This window comes from Chiloscyllium punctatum, chromosome 41 (genome assembly GCF_047496795.1).
Source record: "Chiloscyllium punctatum isolate Juve2018m chromosome 41, sChiPun1.3, whole genome shotgun sequence".
NCBI lineage: Eukaryota > Metazoa > Chordata > Chondrichthyes > Orectolobiformes > Hemiscylliidae > Chiloscyllium > Chiloscyllium punctatum.
The window spans coordinates 42582912-42597299 of NC_092779.1; the positions used below are offsets into that span (position 1 = coordinate 42582912).

At 41.5% G+C, this 14388-nt stretch overlaps 1 protein-coding gene across 3 annotated transcripts in view; it reads right to left on the reverse strand.

Moving 5' to 3' along the window:
• Positions 1–14388, reverse strand: part of LOC140465009 (glucose-fructose oxidoreductase domain-containing protein 1) — a 147514-nt gene that overhangs the window by 76281 nt on the left and 56845 nt on the right. Inside the window, exon 1 of one of the 3 annotated variants that reach the window (XM_072560788.1) lies at positions 9715–9781. The exons of the other annotated variants lie outside the window; for them this stretch is intronic. The gene's annotated coding sequence lies outside the window, so the exon portion shown is untranslated. Of the gene's footprint in view, positions 1–9714; positions 9782–14388 lie in introns of those variants that run through there. 3 annotated transcript variants of the gene reach the window in all.

Genomic DNA, 14388 nt, shown 5'->3' on the forward strand with positions numbered 1-14388 from the left:
TGCAGCTTCCTTATAATATTTAGTCTGTCAATATGCCTCCTGTAAATGGATTGGTTGCCTATTTTATGTTTTGCCTCTGATAAAATAGAAAGTGGATAGATGGGGGAATAGGAGCTAGGGGAGAGAAACAGGGGTATCATTCAGATTTTTAACATTTTAACATCCCAACATTTAAACATGCTCATTTCTAGGGTTAAAGCCTCCCCTTAATGATCCCATATTATTTTTATCAGTCTTATTCACTTCTCCCCATCCTTGAAATGTTTGTGTACATAAACCCCAGGACTCTCCCTATCTGCACCTTCTCTGAAATTATACAATTTAGATTACAGAACAACAAGGTCACCTTCTCCTCTCAGTTTTAATGCCACTGTCTCTTCTCAGGTATATTGCTCTGTTATTCTCTCTGGTCGGTGCCCTGTTCTGCCTAAAATGGGCACCCAAGTTGAACTGTCTTTACTCAACAGCTCTTCCTCTAATCTAGCTTCAGTAAAGAATTTTGGGTAGCATGTTATTTTATCACTTGCCGATTTGATAACATCTATATTTTGCTGTTTCTTCCTGTGCAAGATAATGTACTCTTCACTAAAAATGAATCTTCTGCTCATATATGGTGAAGTGTATAGCTAGAAACCTTGATTTTTTAATGCGTTAAATTTATAGTGTCAAAGAGGTATTCAGTCATACAGCATGGAAATCCTTCAGCTCAACATATCCGCGCTGACTAGATATCCTAAACTGATGTAGTCCCTTTTGCCATCATTTGGCTTATTTTTCTATAAGCCTTTCCTTATCATGTAACCATCCGGATGCCTTTTAAATGTTGTAATTGTGCCCACCTCCACCACGTCCTCTGGCAGCTCATTTCATATACACACCTTAGGAGCCTTTTAAATCTTTCCCTTCTTACCTTAAAACAATTCCCTCTAGCTTAGACACCCGTATCTTGGGGAAAAGGCCATGGACGTTTCAACCTATCCATACACCTCATGATTTTATAAAGTTCTACAAGGTCATTCCCTCATCCTCCTATAATCCAGGGAAAAAAAGTCCCAGCTTATCCAGTCTCTCCTTAGAACTCAAACCTTTCAGTCTCAGTAACATTCTCATAAATCCAACCTTTCCAGCTTAATAACATCCTCGCCACATCAGGGCAACCAGAATTATGTGCAGTACTCCAAATGTGGCCTTACCATTGTCTTGAACAACCATAACATGGCATCCCAACTCCTGTACTCAATACTCTGGTTGATGCAGGCAAACATGTCAAACACTTTCTTCACCATCCCGTCTACCTGTGATGCCACTTTCAAGGAACTATGTACCTGCACCCCGAGATCACTTTGTTCAACAACACTCCCTAGGGCCCTACCATTAACTGTGTAAGTCCTGCCCTGGTTAGTCTTACTAAATGCAACACCTTGCATTTATCTTCATTAAACTCCATCTGCTATTCCTTGGTCCAGTTGATCAAGATCCCATTGTACTCTTAGATAACCTTCTTCACAGTCCACTATACCACCAATTTTGGTGTCATCCACAAACTTAAAACAATGCCTCCGATATTCTCACTCAAATCGTTTACATAAATGATGAACAACAGTGGACCCAGCAACAATCCCTGCAGCACAGCACTGGTCACAGGCCTCCAGTCTGAACAAAAACCCTCTACCACCACCCTCTATTTCTTAACATCAAGTCAATTTTGTATCCAGTTGGCTATATCTCCCTGCCTCCCATGTGATCCAACCTTACTAACTAGTCTACCATGCAGACCCTTGTCAAAGGCCTTGCTGAAGTCCATGTGGATAACGTTTATCAATCTGCCTTCAAATATCTTCTGGGTCACTTCTTCAAAAACACTCAATTAAGTTTGTGGGACCTGATTTCCCACATACAAAGCCATGTTGGCTATCCATAATCAGACCTTGCCTTTCCAAATGCATATAGATTCTGTCTCTAAGAATCTCCTCCAACAACTGACCACCACAGACATCAGGCTCATCGGTCTGTAGTTCCCTGGCCTTTCTTAAAAATGGAACAACATTTGCCACCCCCCAGTCTTCTGGTACTTCACTCATGGCTACCAACGACACAAATATCTCTGCTAGGAGCCCCACAATTTATTCCCTAGCTTCCCACAATGTCCTGGTGTATAGATTAGATTAGATTACATTACAGTGTGGAAACCGGCCCTTCGGCCCAACAAGTCCACACCGACCCGCCGAAGCGCAACCCACCCATACCCCTACATTTACCCCTTACCTAACACTACGGGCAATTTAGCATGGCCAATTCACCTGACCTGCACATCTTTGGATTGTGGTAGGAAACCGGAGCACCCGGAGGAAACCCACGCAGACACGGGGAGAACGTGCAAACTCCACACGGTCAGCCGCCTGAGGCGGGAATTGAACCCAGGTCTCTGGCGCTGTGAGGCAGCAGTGCTAACCACTGTGCCACCGTGCCGCCCACTAAATCCAACTTGATCAGGTCCTGAGATTTATCTATCTTTATGAGTTTTAAGACCTCCAGCCCCTCCTCTCCTGTAATATGGGCTCTTTCCAAGCCAACACTAATTATTTTTCTGAGTTCCTTAGCTTCCATATCTTTCTCCACATTAAACAGCTATGCAAAATATTTGGTTAGGATCGCACCCATCTCCTGTGGTTCCAAACACAGATGGCCTTGTTGAACTTTAAGGGGCCCTATTCTCTCCCTAGTTACTCTTCTGTCCTTGATATACTTGTAAAATCTCCTTTTCCTAATTTGCCAAAAATATCTGATGTCCTCTTTTTGCCCTCCTCATTTCTCTCTTAAATGTACTCCTATAGCCTCTCTATCCTCAAGGAGTTCACTTGATCTCAGCTGTCCATACCTAACATATTGCCTCCCTTTTCTTTATCAGAACCTCAATATCTCGAGTCATCCAATGTTCCCTATGCTGCCAGCCTTGCCCTTCACACCAACAGAAATATGCTGTCCCTGAACTCGTTAGCACACTTTTGAAAGTCTCCCACTTGCCAAATGTCTCTTTACCCGTGAACAGCCTCCCCCAATCAACTTTTGAAAGTTCCTATCTAATACTATCAAAATTGGCCTTGCTCCAATTTAGAACTTTAACTTGTGGATTAGGTCTGTTCTTTTCCATAACTATTTCAAAAACCAATATAATTATGGTCACTGGTCCCAAAGTGCTCCCCCACTAACACCTCAGTCATTTGCCCTGCCTTATTTCCCAACAGGAGGTCAGACTTTGCCCCTTATGGGGCAAAAGGGATATAGGGAGAGTGCAGGTAAGTGACATTGAAATGCCCATTTGCCATGATTGAATGGCAGAGGGGAACACGATGGGCCAAATGGCCTTACTTTCACTCCTATCTCTTATGGTCTTATGGTCTTCTGTTTTGGGCCATCTACATTTTGATTGCAAAAGTTTATTGAACACACTAAACAAATTCCTCCCCATTCAAGCCCTTAACACTATGGCAATCCCAATCTATGTTTGGAAAGTTAAAATCCCATACTATTACAACCCTATTATTCTTACAGTTATCTGCAATCTCCCTACATATTTGCTTCTCAATTTCCTACTGACTATTGGGGGTCCTGTAGTACAATCCTAACAAAGTGATCAACCCCTTCTGATTTCTCAGTTCCCATATATTTCACTGGACGATCCCCCAAGAAATATCCTCTCAAAGTTCTGCCAAGATATTTTCTCCAATCAAAATGCCATTCCCCCACCTCTCTTGCCTCCTTTTGCTATCCTTCTTTTAGCATCTATACCCTGGAAAATTGAGCTGCCAATCCTGTCCCTCCCTCAGCTATGTTGCTGTAATAGCTTTGATATCCCAGTCCCATGTTCCCATCCATGCCCTGAAGTCATCTGTCTTTACCTGTCAGGTCTCGTGCATTGAAATTATTCAATTTTAATTGATCAGTCTTCCCTCGTTCTCTGCCATGTTGTTGTTTGCCTTGTCTATTTAACTTGCCGTCTTTAATTTCTGTACCAGTGTCAACCTCTCTCTTGCCTCAGTACTGCTAATGGTCTCGTCCCATGCCAGACAAGTTTTAAACCCTCCTGAGTAGGTCTAGCAAATCTCCCCGCCAAGATGTTGGTTCCCAATCAATTCACGTGTAACCTGTCTCTCTTGTACAGGTCACTTCTGCTCCAGAAGACATCCTAATAATCCAAATTTCGAAATCACTGCTCTCTACACCAGCTCCTTACTCTCCTTTGATCCGTCCTATCCTCCTATTTCTACTCTCACTAGCATGTGGCACCAGCAGTAACCCAGAGATTATCGCCCTTGAGGTCCTGCTTTTTAACCTCCTGCCTAATTCTCTAAACTCAACAGGCTGAAATCGTGGCTGAGAGAACACAATTTCTTGATGCCCGGAAAAATAACTCTTAATGCCTCAAGGATCGGTGCTGGGCCCTCTACTTTTTGTCATTTACATAAATGATTTGGATGCGAGCATAAGAGGTACAGTTAGTAAGTTTGCAGATGACGCCAAAATTGGAGGTGTAGTGGACAGCGAAGAAGGTTACCTCAGATTACAACAGGATCTGGACCAGATGGGCCAATGGGCTGAGAAGTGGCAGATGGAGTTTAATTCAGATAAATGCAAGGTGCTGCATTTTGGGAAAGTAAATCTTAGCAGGGCCTATACACTTAATGGTAAGGTCCTAGGGGGTGTTGCTGAACAAAGAGACCTTGGAGTGCAGGTTCTTAGTCTCTTGAAAGTGGAGTCACAGGTAGATAAGACAGTGAAGAAGGCGTTTGGTATGCTTTCCTTTATTGGTCAGAGTATTGAGTACAGGAGTTGGGAGATTATGTTGCGGCTGTACAGGACATTGGTTAGGCCACTGTTGGAATATTGCGTGCAATTCTGGTCTCCTTCCTATCGGAAAGATGTTGTGAATCTTGAAAGGGTTCAGAAAAGATTTACAAGGATGTTGCCAGGGTTGGAGGATCTGAGCTATAGGGAGAGACTGAACAGGCTGGGGCTGTTTTCCCTGGAGCGTCGGAGGCTGTGGGGTGACCTTATAGAGGTTTACAAAATTATGAGGGGCATGGATAGGATAAATAGACCTTTTCCCTGGGATCGGGGAGTCCAAAACTAGAGGGCATAGGTTTAGGGTGAGAGGGGAAAGATATAAAAGAGACCTAAGGGGCAACTTTTTCACACAGAGGGTGGTACGTGTATGGAATGAGCTGCCAGAGGATGTGGTGGAGGCTGGTACAATTGCAACATTTAAGAGGTATTTGGATGGGTATATGAATAGGAAGGGTTTGGAGGGATATGGGCAGGTGCTGACAGGTGGGACTAGATTGGGTTGGGATATCTGGTCGGCATGGACAGGTTGGACCGAAGGGTCTGTTTCCATGCTGTACATCTCTGTGACTCTATGTGTAATAATCTGTAGGTATGTGAATACAGCAATCAGCAAAACGTAACTTTGTACTATTATCTGAATAATATTCTGTGTGAAGAAAACTTAAGAACTGAGAAATAACATAACCAGCTTAGTTTATAAATACAACATAATATGCAATTAATTATTCAGAGGGGTATACTGTTGATCATGTTAACTTAGCTAGGATCAGGTTTCCTCTTCATGCTCCCAATAGGGAATTTCTTGTACCAAATGAGCATTTTGGAAATTCAAACACACAATCCACATGATTTCTCAACCATTAAAGATAACTTCTAACCTGTGCTCCCAGGTGAGATTCCCTGCCAGGACTGCAAAGTGATAAAAAAAACTACCCTGTAATTGTTCTTTCTGCACAATTAAGCAAGAGAATCCAACCAGTTAGTGGACAACAGTTCTGCTTTTCTCCTTCTCCACTGCCAGTGTTTAAGCTATTTAACATGGAATACCATTAAAATTGACATTTTTTAGATGAATTGATACCAGGAATCCAGGGTATCGTGATCATTTTATTGCATGTTTTTAATAATTTCATGCTTAGATTTACTGGTTAATATGTCCTATTTTCTTTCTATAACAATGTACCCAGTTTGTGAAAAGTCAGTGTTTTTCAAAACATCTTGTGACATTTTCCTATTTTATGATGCAAGGGTCATTGATATAAATTGCTCCTCCCTATCCTGCAGTACTGATTTGCTCCCGTAAGCTACACCCAGTTCATAAAAAGGATTCATTAACAAATGTTAATAAGCCAAATGCGTATTATTTATTTTCTTTTAATTGCCATTGGCAATTAGTTGTGAAGTACAGAAGAGCCAGAAAGCCATCAAACCTTTGACTCAAATAATAGGAAGTAGTATTTCTACTAGGATTCATGAAACAAGATCTACTTCCCCATGTTGGACACATTACAAAGGTCAAGGGACAGAATTTTTTTTAGATTTTACTTATTTCAAAACATCATTGATTGCTAAACTTATAAAGACTAGAAATTACGTGTATACTTCTGCGATCATTCTGAGAGTTAGAGTGAGAATCTATGAAGGTGGAGAAGCTGCTCTTTCAGGTGATGTACTATTTATCCAGTATCAGGATGGCTTTCCAGAAATAACCAGTTGGTTCTGACCAATTGCAATCGCACTGGCAATCAATTGTTTTAGTCATAGAGTCATAGAGTTATACAGCATGGAAACAGACCCTTTGGTCCAACTCATCCATACCGACCAGATATTCTAAACTGACCTAGTTCAACTTGCCAGCATTTGGCCCATAACCCTCTGAACCCTTCCTATTTATGTACCCACCCAGTTGCCTTTTAAATGTTGTAGTTGTATCAGCCTGCACCACTTCCTCAGGCAGCTCGTTCCATACACGCACCACCCCTCTGCATGAAAAAGTTGCCTCTCAGGTCCCTTTTAAATCTTTCTCTTCTCACAGTAAACCTATACCCCCTAGTTTTGGACTCTCCTACCCTGGGAAAAAGGGTATTGGTTATAAAGTTATTTCGCCTATCCACACCCCCCATGATTTTATAAAACTCTGTAAGGTCACCCCTCAGCCTCCGACACTCCAAGGGAAAAACCTCAGCCTATTCAGCCTCTCCCTATAGCTCAAATCCTCCAAACAGGGTTGGAACAATAAATGTTGATTCTTTCATTTAATTGAAACCTATGAAATTACTTGCCATGTGTTTGTTCTTAAAATGCATAGTAGTCAATGACTTAAAATCACTTTTCTAAAATGCAAACTGTTGTGGCCAATTGAGAGGTGCAAAAAAAGGTGAATTTATCCTCCCATATCTGTAACAACCAAGTAATGTTAATCTTAAATGGAATGATTTGTAATTAAATTGCCCAAAATAAGCTTTAACCTTAATAAGGCAGATTGTTTCAAATGAATTTATGTTTGTCAGTCAATAACAAGGAAAGTCAGAGTCTTCATTCAAAATCTGAAGTACCAGAAAGAAAAAGGTGTGTCCATCTGTAATAACAGGCTGTGTTCAAAACCGAGCTTTCCAGCATGTGATGGAAATTATAAACCAGTAAAACTGTTATCTTGAAGAATCCAATTAGAATATAATTAAATTGCACCAAATTATGTGACTATTGTTAGACATTCCTCATTAGGAAATTAAACTTCTTATGCCCATAGTGATTCTTTTCAAATTAAAACCTGAATTGAAGAAATCTTGACTCAAAGGGCATTCGTATCCAAGAAGAGAGTTTGAAACCTTACCCTCAGACAATAAATTTCACAATTGGGATATATTATGATTGACCCAGTTATTATAAATAAACCTATACCTAACTGAGTCAAAATGTGTGGCGCTGGAACAGCACAGCAGGTCAAGCAGCATCCCAGGAGCAGGAGAATCGACATTTCGGGATAAGCCCTTCATCAGGAATGAGGCCTCATTCGATGTTTTGGGCATAAGCCCTTCATCAGGATTCTCCTGCTCCTTGGATGCTGCCTGACCTGCTGTGCTTTTCCAACACCACACTCTCGACTCTTGATCTCCAGCATCTCACTTTCTCCACATACCTAATTGAGGAAATATTATACAATAGATTTACTAGTTTTAGTTACTACTACTACTACAAAATATTGTTTGTCACTTTCATCGTACATATACTTTGCCATTATCCTAAGGGAGTTCAGGTAGTTAGCAGTGATGAAAAGAACCTAGAAAACAATTATAGTCAAATGGAAAGCAGATATCTCATGACTATGTTCTCAAGGTAGAGGATAAAAAATGTTGAAGCTGGAAATCAAAGAACATGATTAATGCTATCCAATTCAGAGTTTAATTGACTGTGCAGCTTTATTCTCATGTATACAGGTATCTCCATATGTGATTTTTACACAATAATTTACCAATCTGAAAGGAAGTAATCTGAGGCTTTTTACCTCCTAGTTGCCAGTAGCAGACTTAGAGGACCACCATGGTAGGTCCAATAGTAAAGTGTGGATAAAGGCTGAATAAAGGTAGAAAAAGAAGGAGTTATACTGTTTTCAGATTCTGCCATAAATGAAGTTTAAAGAGGAGACAAAGTCATAAGTTAGAGAAAGGCCAATTTTTTTCCTAGCTTTGGCCTCATCAATCTTATTTTTATATTTTCCTTCTTTCCCGACCTAATCCACTGAACACCCATCTAACATTTCTATATGCACTGAACAAAAGTTCAAGCTGTATGTTTTAACAAAAGCACATGATTAGATAGTTCCCATTTCAATCCTTGACAGAGTAAAGGAACAGAAATCTCAGGATGCAGATCAAGAAATATTTAAGGGTGGGCATAAAATCATCAAATAGGATTCTTGGTTTTCTGTGTTGCATTGATGGTCAATTTTCACAGTGTTAAAGCCTTACTGGAGTATTGCATGCAGTTCTGGATATCCAACTAAGAGAAGTTAAAAATCGCACAACACCAGGTTATGGTCCAACAGGTTTAATTGGAAGCACACTAGCTTTCGGAGTGACGCTCCTTAATCACCTGAAGGAGCGGCACTCTGAAAGCTTGTGCGCTTCCAATTAAACCTGTTGGACCATAACCTGGTGTTGTGCGATTTTTAACTTTGTACACCCCAGTCCAACACCAGTATCTCCAAATCATGACAACTATGAGAAGCATGTCAAATCTGTAGGAAGGTTGCAACAAAATTTCCTTTCACTGTTACTGTGAAGAGGAGCTAAGGTGTTTTGAAAAATTAGACTTTTTGCACTGAAACACAGAAGGTTAGAAAGAAATCAAACAGGAACTTTCAGTGTCGTGGAAGGTTTTGAGACAGTAAATAGTATCATCGCCATGTAAACGGGCGTTCCTTTAAAATTGTCCTTCAATTAAGAGTGTGAGTGTTTGCATGTGTGACCCGCTTTCTGTTTGCAACTGATTCGGTTTAAAAATACCCACCATCCAAAGGCTTCTGTAAGTTACTGAAGTAAAAGGATAAGTACCCCACACATAAAGTTTCCCTGTTTAGTCATGCTTCACTTAAATGCTAGTAAGTTATTAGTACTGGAAATTTCATTGAGCATGGTGAGACTGGTTATAATGTTACTTACTGCAGTACAGTACCTGATATCATTGGCAATATTATGGTGCAACATTTCCTTCCCCAGTTTGCAGCCTCCCTGGGTGCCAGACCAATGTCTGAGTTCTGTAGCAGGGACCTCCCGTGTGCCCGGCTACAAACTGCCCAGCGCAGCCACTATCCATCCTCGCTGCACAAAAGCATCTCCCCAAGAAGTCGCCACTGCTCCCAGGACCTACCTGGACATGATGGAGGTACCTCTCCTGGTCTCCCCTTGGGGGTCCAGCCATGACTGAGCTCAGCACCCTCTCATGCCCACAGAATTCTGGCAGAACCAAGCTCTGCTGCCTTCCCCAACCAGTGGTACATCAGTAGGTCCAAGCTCAGCAGTACCTCCTTTCAATGATATGGTGGTGGCCAAAATGGAGGGGCTTCTGCAGTCGCAGGGAGCGGCCCCTGCGAGCAGTGTTCTTGAATTTGTTAGAAACTGTGTGTCCTTTTCCAGCCACTTACACAAATATGGCACTGCTTTCTGGCAAACAGAAAATTTAAAAAGCCATGATCACTACAGTATGCGGCAGGATTGGGTCAAATTTTCTGTTCACATTGACATCGGTTCTTATTTCCTTAAATGTCTAGATTAGAGTGGTGCTGGTGCCTATGCGTCGTAGAATGCAAGAGTAAAATATAAACAAAAAAATGTGGTCATGTCCCCTCTGGGCTAAAGACATAAAGAATGCTATCCAATAATCCCTGTTGTGTATCATGTATTCATGTGGAAATGAGTTCGGAGAGAAGCATGAACTGCGCTTCCTTCCAGAGTTAGATAACCTGGATCTTGGGCAGAAAATTACAAAGGGAAGAGTGATGGCCTACATCCCCACCTCCCAGAAGAAAAGTGAGTGGCCTGTTGTCAGGCCCAGTTTAAGTCTTTCCCATAGCAATAAAGCACTGCGGCAGTTAAATGAGTCTATGACTATGACTCTAAGTAATTCCGCCTCATCCTTAGCCTAAAATTATGACCTCTCATTCTAGTATACCCCACAAGGGAAAACAACTGCTCTATGTCTACTTTATTAATTTCTTTTAGCAGTTTATCCAGATCGGTTAGATCTCTCCTTCTAAATACGAAGGTTCCTAAACTGGTTAGTCTCTTCTCATAAGACAAGCCTTTCATCCCTGTACTTAATCTAATGAACCTTCTCTGAACAGCTTCCAATGCAGTTATATCGTTCCTCAAGTAAGGGGACCAAAACTGTATACAGTGAGTTTTGAGAAGATTTGTAGCTCAGGTTGAGGTGCTAGATGTAGGTTTGCTCACTGAGCTGGAAGGTTCATTTCCAGCTGTTTCATCATCCTGTTCTTTTTTCTCAGGGCATGGTAGATGGGGGTCTAACTCGACGTGTTTGTTGATAGAGTTCTGGTTGGAATGCAATGCTTCTAGGAATTCTCGTGCATGTCTCTGCTTGGCTTGTCCTACGATGTATGTGTTGTCCCAGTTGAAGTGGTGTCCTTCCTTATGTGTCAAACCCTGACTGCACTCCAAAACACAGGCTCCATGACTGCGCTCCAAAACACAGGCACCCTGACTGCACTCCAAAACACAGGCTCCATGTCTGCACTCCAAAATACGAGCTATGCGACTGCACACCAAAACACAGGCTCCCCAACTGCACTCCAAAACACAGGCTCCCCAACTGTACTCCAAAACAGGCTCCACGGGTGCACTCCAAAACACAAGCTCCGTGACTGCACCCCAAAACACAGGCTCCGTGACCGCACTCAAATACACAGACACCCCGACTGCACGCCAATACACAGGCACTGCGACTGCGCTCCAAAACACATAATAATACCAACAAAAACAAATAATACCAACTAGGAAGTGACATCATCACAGGAAATGATATCACCACAGGAAATGACATCACCAATCCAAAGAAACTCAAACATATAAATAGAAAGCAGGAATCATGTACAGTGCTTTGCCTTGAGGCCCACTGAAGATATTACCCAGTAGGGTGATGAAACATCTGAAAATGAACCTTCCAGATCAGCAAGCAAACCAACATCCACTGTATACAGTCCTCTGGATCTTACGGCCTTTTATGGTTGCAACAATACTTCCCTACTTTTAGGCTCCATTCCTTTAGTAATAAATGCCAAATTTCCAGTTGGTCTATATTATTTGCTATATCTGCATACAAACTTTCTGCACTCCTGCACAAGGATACCTAGATCCCTCTGCATCAAAACATTTTGAAGTTTCTCTCTATTTAGAAAGTTGGATTCTTCCAACCTTACACTTATCCATGTTAAACTTCATCAACCAAACTTTGGCCCATTCACCTAACCTCAGGACAGAACTGTCACTAGTTACATCGTACCAACCAGAAAAAGACCCATTTATCCCGATTCTCTTTCTGTTGGTTAGCCAATCCCTTATCCAAACTAATATATTACCCCCAAACCTTGTGTATTAACCTGTTGTATGGCGCTTTATTAACTGCCTTCTGGAAGTCCAAATATTCTTGATCTACATGACCTTCATCCACTTTGCTTATTACATCTTTGAATAACTCTAGCAAATTTAGCAACATGATTTACCCTTCATAAAGCTATGCTGACTCTGATGGATTACGTTTAGAATTTTCAAATGTCACATTGCTACTTCCTTAATAACGGATTCCAAAAATTTCCCAACGTTAAACATTGAAATAACTAACCTGTAGTTTCCTATTTTGTGCCTCCCTCTCTTTTAGACTAAGGGTGTTACATTAGCATTTTTCCAATCCACTGGAATCGTTCCAGCATCCAATGGGTTTCAGAGTATTATAACCAATGCATCCACTCTCTCTACTGCTGCTTCCTTTACCATCATGTAGGTCATCAGACCCTGGGGATCTGTCTGCCTTTAATTCCAATAGTTTGCTTAGAAATGAGCAAATAATTCTAATTATATATGTTCAAACGCTTTCTGATCAAATGAAATCATTCCAGTTTTAATTTGTTTGCTATTGTTTTAATTTTATATTTTGTAGACAAAACAAGTCAGATGTTTGTGTCACATATAGACAGGCTAGTTAAACGGTGTTTGGCATGCTTGTTTCATTGTTCAGTCCTTTGAATTTAGGAGTTGGGAAGTCATATTGTGGTTGTACAGGACTTTGGTGAGGCCTCTTCTGGAATACTATGTTCAGTCCTGGTCTCGCAGTTATAGGAAGGATATTATTAAACTGGAGAGGGGTCAGAAGAGATTTACCAGAATGTTGCCAGGTATGGAAGGTATCAGTTATAAAGGAAGTCTCGATAGGCTGTGACTTTTTTCACTTGTGAGGAGGTGGTTAAGAGGCGACCTTATAGAAGTTTATAGAATAATGAGGGGTATACAGAGGACCCTCAATTATCCAGCATTCAATTGACTGAATTTTGGATTATCCAAACAAGATTGCAAGGTCCCAAAGCTTGGCTAACTACGTTATCCAGTATTCGATTATCTGGCATTTGATGAACTGAATGAAATACTCCCCGCCCGTGTCCTTCGGATAATCAAGGTTCCTCTACGGATAGAGGTAATAGTAGTTGTGGATGGGGGATTTCAAAGACCATGGGACACATTTTTAAGGTGAGAGGAGAGAGATTTAAAGAGATATGAGAGGCAAGTGTTTCACACAAAGGGTGGTTTGCATGTGAAATGAACTTCTGAGGAAGTGGTGGATATAAGTACAATGCAACATTTAAAAGACATTTTGATAAGTGCACGAATAGGAAAGGTTTGGAGGGATATTAGCCAGGAGCAGGTAGGTGGCACTAATTTAATTTGGGATTATGTTCAGTATGGACTGGTTGGACCAAAGGCTTTGTTTCTATGCTGTATGACTCTATAACTCTGTCCTAAAGCTAAACTAATAAACAAGATGACCAACAGCACGGTGGCTTAGCGGTTAGCACTGCAGCCTCACAGCGCCAGAGACCCGAGTTCAATTCCCATTTCGGGCAACTGGCTTGTGGTGTTTGCACATTCTGTGTCTGCGTGGGTTTCCTCCGGGTGCTCCGGTTTCCTCCCATAATCCAAAGATGTGCAGATTAGGTGAATTGGCCATGCTAAATTGCCCATAGTGTTAGACGGATTAGTCACGGGTGAATGTAGGAGAATGGGTCTGGGTGGGTTGCTCTTCAGAAGGTTGGTGTGGACTTGTTGGGCCGAAACGCCTGTTTCCACTGTAGGGAATCTCATCTCATCTCTAGGGCAATTTTCAGCTCATTCCTGTGGAAACCTAGCAGGACCCTAGAGAATGGATATTTAACAATTTGATTATTTTCTTTGTTACTGGCAATACAATATAGTAGATTGTGGATGAGGTGGTACACTTTATGTTTTAGATTACCTACAGTGTGGAAACAGGCCCTTTCAGCCCAACAAGTCTACGGAACACCTGAAGGAAACCCACACAGACACAGGAAAAATGTGCAAACTCCACACAGACAGTTACCCAAGGTGGGAATTGAACCCAGGTCCCTGGCACTGTGAGGCAGAAGTGCTAACCACTGAGCCACCATGCCACCCAAGGTTGCAGATGATATGGTTCACTTTCATCACAAACTCCTGCACTGGTAGTTTTTGACTTTAGTGCAGTACATGAGCATTCTGGTGTTACCCTCACTGTGAGTTATGTGCTTTCTTATGCTTCCAGGCCAAGTTCCTCGAGCTCTAGTTGCACTGTGAGACGAAACTCACCGGTGGTTGCTGTAAAATGAAAACATTGCTCATATAAAGAGAAATTTTGTGAAGGCTCTGAGTGCAATTCTATAAATATTGTTGCTTGATTTCGCATAGAGAACAGAGCCTTGCAAAGGTACTAAGTATATTTTGTTACTTCTGTGCCCTTTTGAAGCTGGAATTTGACCCTCCT